The sequence below is a fragment of the Arachis ipaensis genome, chromosome B10 (genome assembly GCF_059453495.1).
Source record: "Arachis ipaensis isolate K30076 ecotype BB chromosome B10, ASM5945349v1, whole genome shotgun sequence".
Classification (NCBI taxonomy): domain Eukaryota; kingdom Viridiplantae; phylum Streptophyta; class Magnoliopsida; order Fabales; family Fabaceae; genus Arachis; species Arachis ipaensis.
Window position 1 is genome coordinate 117,926,988 of NC_142435.1, and position 6,176 is coordinate 117,933,163.

Here is a 6,176-nt window from a genome sequence, read left to right on the forward strand (position 1 = left end):
GAGAAGATATCAAGGCTTGGGGAATTTGTTGCCCTTGGGTGATTTATCTCAACAAAATTGTCATCTCACCGAGGGTCTTTGTCAAAACGGCATCTCCGGAAGGAGAAACTTCACTTAAAGCTTTTGGTTGTGGGTTTCTTGCCCTTGAGTATTGAGTGGAGTCCGCCAAGTCCGTTATGATCTCCCAAGCTTCCTCGGCGGTCTTGTTTTTGGTGAAGGATCCTCCAGTAGAGGCATCTATGAGAGGCTTATCTTGGGGGTTCATCCCTTGACAAAAATAGCAAATGAGTACCAACTCGTCAATATGGTGGTGGGGGCAAGCTTCCAACAACTTCTTGAATCTCTCCCAGTACTCATAAAGAGTCTCCCCATCTCGTTGCACAATGCAAGAGATTTTCTTTCGCAGCTTGTCTGTCTTTTGTGGTGGGTAGAACTTTTCCAGAAATTCCTTACGCAACAAGTCCCAATCGGAAATCACATCTCCCGGTTGAGTATAAAACCATTCTTTCGCTTTCTCCTCCAAAGAGAAAGGGAAAGCGAACACCAAAATTGCTACTTCATCTGCACCATGCCTTCATTGGTATGCAAAATCGTGATCTTCAACAATGACGCCAATGGCTTGGTACTCTCAAACGTGAATCACACTTTGTCACAATTTTGCACAACTAACCAGCAAGTGCACTGGGTCGTCCAAGTAATAAACCTTACGTGAGTAAGGGTCAATCCCACGGAGATTGTCGGCTTGAAGCAAGCTATGGTCACCTTGTAAATCTCAGTCAGGCGGATTCAGATAGTTATGAAGATTTGATAATTAAAACATAATTGAAATATAAACTAGGATAGAGATACTTATGTAATTCATTGGTGAGAATTTCAGATAAGCGTATAGAGATGCCTTTCGTTCCTCTGAACCTCTGCTTTCGTGCTGTCTTCATCCAATCATTCCTACTCCTTTCCATGGCAAGCTTTATGTAGGGCATCACCGTTGTCAATGGCTACATCCCATCCTCTCTGTGAAAATGGTCCAATGCGCTGTCACTGCATGGCTAATCATCTGTCGGTTCTCGATCATACTAGAATAGGATTTACTATCCTTTTGCGTCTGTCACTACGCCCAGCACTCGCGAGTTTGAAGCTCGTCACAGCCATCCCTTCCCAGATCCTACTCGGAATACCACAGACAAGGTTTAGACTTTCCAGATCTCAAGAATGGCCGTCCATGGGTTCTAACTTATACCACGAAGATTCTAATATCTCGGACTCGGTCCTCTGTATTAGATATCTAAGAGATACTCATTCTAGCTTGTTTGCATGTAGAACGGAAGTGTTTGTCAGGCACGCGTTCATAGGTGAGAATGATGATGAGCATCACATAATCATCACATTCATAATGTTCTTGGGTGCGAATGGATATCTTAGAGAAGGAATAAGCTTGAATTGAATAGAAAAACAGTAGTACTTTGTATTAATTCATGAGGAACAGCAGAGCTCCACACCTTGATCTATGGAGTGTAGAAACTCTACCGTTGAAAATACATAAGTGATAAGGTCCAGGCATGGCCGAATGGCCAGCCCCCTAAACGTGATCAAAGGATCAAAAGATAATCCAAAGATGTAAATACAATAGTAAAAAGTCCTATTTATGCTAAACTAGTTACTAGGGTTTACAGAAATGAGTAAATGATGCAGAAATCCACTTCTGGGGCCCACTTGGTGTGTGCTTGGGCTGAGCATTGAGCTTTACACGTGTAGAGGCTTCTCTTGGAGTTGAACGCCAGTTTGTAACCTGTTTCTGGCATTTAACTCCACTTTGCAACCTGTTTCTGGCGTTTAACTCCAGAATGCAGCATGGAACTGGCGTTGAACGCCAGTTTGCATCGTCTAAACTCGGGTAAAGTATAAACTATTATATATTGCTGGAAAGCTCTGGATGTCTAATTTCCAACGTAATTGAGTGCAGGGAGGTCAGAATCCAGCAGCATCTGCAGTCCTTCTTCAACCTCTGAATCTGATTTTTGCTCAAGTCCCTCAATTTCAGCCAGAAAATACCTGAAATCACAGGTTAATACACAAACTCATAGTAAAGTCCAGAAATGTGATTTTTATTTAAAAACTAATAAAAATATACTAAAAACTAACTAAATTATACTGAAAACTATGTAAAAACAATGCCAAAAAGCGTATAAATTATCCGCTCATCACAACACCAAACTTAAATTGTTGCTTGTCCCCAAGCAACTGAAAATCAAATAGGATAAAAAGAAGAGAAAATACTATAAATTCCAAAATATCAATGAAACTTAGCTCCAATCAGATGAGCGGGACTTGTAGCTTTTTGTCTCTTGAATAGTTTTGGCATCTCACTTTATCCATTGAAGTTCAGAATGATTGGCATCTATAGGAACTTAGAATTTAGATAGTATTATTGATTCTCCTAGTTCAGTATGTTGATTCTTGAACACAGCTACTTTATGAGTCTTGGCCGTGGTCCTAAGCACTTTGTTTTCCAGTATTACCACCGGATACATAAATGCCACAGACACATAACTGGGTGAACCTTTTCAGATTGTGACTCGGCTTTGCTAAAGTCCCCAATTAGAGGTGTCCAGGGTTCTTAAGCACACTCTTTTTTTCTGCTTTGGACCTTGACTTTAACCGCTCAGTCTCAAGTTTTCACTTGACACCTTCACGCCACAAGCACATGGTTAGGGACAGCTTGGTTTAGCTGCATAGGCCAGGATTTTATTCCTTTAGGCCCTCCTATCCACTGATGCTCAAAGCATTGGATCCTTTTTATTTACCCTTGCCTTTTGGTTTTAAGGGCTATTGGCTTTTTGCTCTTGCCTTTTGGTTTAAAGAGCTTTTGGCTTTTTCTGCTTGCTTTTTCTTTTTCTTTCTTTTTTTTCGCTATTTTTTTCTTTTCTTTTTTTTTCTGCAAGCTTTTGTATTCACTGCTTTTTCTTGCTTCAAGAATCATTTTTATGATTTTTCAGATTATCAAATAACATTTCTCCTTTTTCCTTATTCTTCAAGAGCCAACATATTTAACATCCATAAACATCAAATTCAAAAGATATATGCACTGTTCAAGCATTCATTCAGAAAACAAAAAGTATTGTCACCACATCAAAATAATTAAACTAGTTTCAAGGATGAATTCGAAACCATGTACTTCTTGTTCTTTTGTAGTTAAAACATTTTTCATTCAAGAGAGGTGATGGATTCATATTCATAACTTTAAGGCATAGACACTTAGACACTAATGATCATGTAGTAAAGGCACAAACATAAATAACACATAAGGCTCAAAAACCGAAAAACAGAAAATAAATAGACAAGGAGATTAAGGAATGAGTCCACCTTAGTGAGGTGGCGTCTTCCTCTCCTGAAGAACCAATGGTGCTCTTGAGCTCATCTATGTCTCTTCCTTGTCTTTCTTGCTCCTCCCTCATAGCTCTTTGATCTTCTCTAATTTCATGGAGGATGATAGAGTGCTCTTTGTTGTCCCATGTAATTGAGACCCTCATTATTTGGCATTAACCCACCCATACTTCATTTATTTTCTTATCTCTATTTCTGGGTTACTTTTCTTCCCTTTTTTTTTCAGGATGGCCACCCGGAAGGAAACCGAAAGACATTTACATGGGGAAATAAGACAAGTCCATCTGCACAATCTTTGGAGAAAAGCGCCAATTGGAACAACCCGTCCACCTGCACATCTCAGCATGCACTGAGGACGGTGCAATCTTTAAGTGTGGGGAGGTCGATACCGACTTCCGTGGGTTAGTATTTCCTTCTCAAACACCAATGTTTTATTTTCCTTGTTAGTTGTTGCATTTGCATTGCATATTTATTTGATTTTGTGCATATTTTACCACCACTTGGTTAAAGTAATATTTTCTTTTTCAAGAAACTTTTTATAATACTTCACTAATTTGAATAAATTTTTTTCGTTACACTTGTTTGAAGAAATATTATTTTGGAACATGGTTTAGAGCTCGAACACACAAAACCTGTGAGATTTTTGAGCCTATTTGAATTGGTTGCATTTTACCAACCAATATTTTATTTTTAGTGTGTATTTTTCTCTCTAAAATTGTGATTTTTGTCTTGCTTAATTCTATATTTCCATTATTTGATGTATGCATACACTTACATGATTGAGGCCTTTGTTTCACTGAGCTTACATACCCATATGGCCTTACCTTTTCATTATTCTTTGCAAACCAATGTTGAGCCTATTATACCCCTTTGTTCTTTACTTTAGCACATCATTAACTCTAAGCGGAAAACAATAATGTCCTTAATTTGAATCCTTGGTTAGCTTAGACTAGTGAGAGTGCTCATGAATTAAGTTTGGGGAAAGTTGAATTTGAAAACATTTGGTTTGAGAATTGAGTATGTTAGAATTTTCTGAAATATTGTGAAAAAAATGTTTAGGACATGATTCATGCATCCAATAATTTAATCATATGCATTGAGAAAAATAAAAGAAAAAAAAATATATATATATAAAGAAAAGAAAAAGAGCAAATAATAAAAAGGGACAAAATGCCCCAAAATAAATGGTGAAAGCAATGCATATGTACTGTACTTGAAATTAGAATGCATGAATATGTGAAAAATATGGTTAATGGATAGTTAGATGTTGTATTATGATTACATTGATTGTCTAAGTTAGTGGAAAGTTTAAGTTAATTAAGGATTCAGATTTTAGTCCACTTGACCAAATACAATCCTACCTTGACCCTAACCCCATTACAACCCTTAAAAGACCTCTTGATTTGTGTATTTGTGCATTAAATTTTTGTTGATTGGTAGAAGAAAAGCAAGCCTTAGAAAGCAAGGTTAGTAGAGAATTGAGAGAATCGAACCTTAGACACTTGAGTGATTAGAGTGTATACACTACCAGTGAGGGTTCGATGCTCAATCCCTTGTTCCCTGCTTTCATGAGCTATTTTCTTCTTGCAAGTCTATTTGTACTTCATTTTCATGATTTGAATTAGTGAAATCCAGTTCATATTTCTTCTTGAAAGATTTGTTTACTTTTAACTAAGTAGGTAGAAACATTTTGCATGTAGTTGCATTCATATAAATAGGTTGCATTTCATACATTCTTACTTTCCTCTTCATTCCTTTATAGCTTCTCTTGAACTTAGCATGAGGACATGCTATTGTTTAAGTGTGGGGAGGTTGATAAACCCATATTTTATGATATATTTTGTGCTTAATCTGAGTGATTTATTCAATCCTTCACCCACTTATTCATATTAATTGCATGGTTTTACTTTCCCTTCCTTATTATGTGATGTATGTGAAAAACATGTTTCCTATGCTTAAAAATAATTATTTTGATTACCCTTTATTTCCATTCGATGCCGTGATTCGTGTGTTGAGTAGTTTCAGATCTTCTAAGGCAGGAATGACTTAAAGGATGGAAAGGAAACATACAAAATGGAAGGAAAGCACAAAATAGAGTTTTTGAAGAAACTGGCAGCCACGCGATCACATGGGCGACGCGGCCGCATGCCAGCACGAAAAGGCATTAACGCGACCGCATGACTGACGCGACCGCGCGCCTCGAGCGAAACACATATGACGCGGTCGCATGACTGACGCGACCGCGTGACAAGGAAAACTCCGAATGACGCGACCGCGTGACCCACGCGGACGCGTGACAGAGGCCACGCACCAGAAATTGCAGAAAATGCTCATAGAGAATTCTGAAGCCCTTTTTGGCCCAAATCCAAGTCCAGAAGGCATAGACCAAAGGTTATAAAGTGGGGGAATGCATCCATTCAAGGAGAGTCTCCAATTAGTTAGTTTTTCATGATTTAGATTTAGTTTTGAGAGGGAGATTCTCTCCTCTCTCTTTAGGATTAGGATTTAGAATTAGGATTTTATGCGCTTTCAGGATTATCTCTTTTTATCAGGTTCAATATTCCTTTTTATTATTTTCCCAATTTTATTTATGAATTCTTCTATGTTACAGATTACTCTTTAAATTAATGTTATTTGAGGTATTTCAGTTTATTATTGCTTTCTTTTATTTACATTATTGTTATTCCCATCTGAAGACATTTTTATTCCAGTAGATTTATTTTTCTCCTTCTGGTCTTGGTTAAGAAATCAGTAACTCAGGAGTTATCAAACTCAAACATGATTGATAATTTTTA

At 37.6% G+C, this 6,176-nt stretch overlaps 1 non-coding gene across 1 annotated transcript; it reads left to right on the forward strand.

Annotated features, from left to right (window-relative positions):
- Positions 1 to 302: 302 nt before the first annotated feature.
- Positions 303 to 409, forward strand: LOC148581446 (small nucleolar RNA R71). Its single transcript, XR_015896852.1, has one exon. It is a non-coding gene; the product is annotated as a small nucleolar RNA R71 (small nucleolar RNA).
- The last annotated feature ends 5,767 nt before the right edge of the window (positions 410 to 6,176 follow it).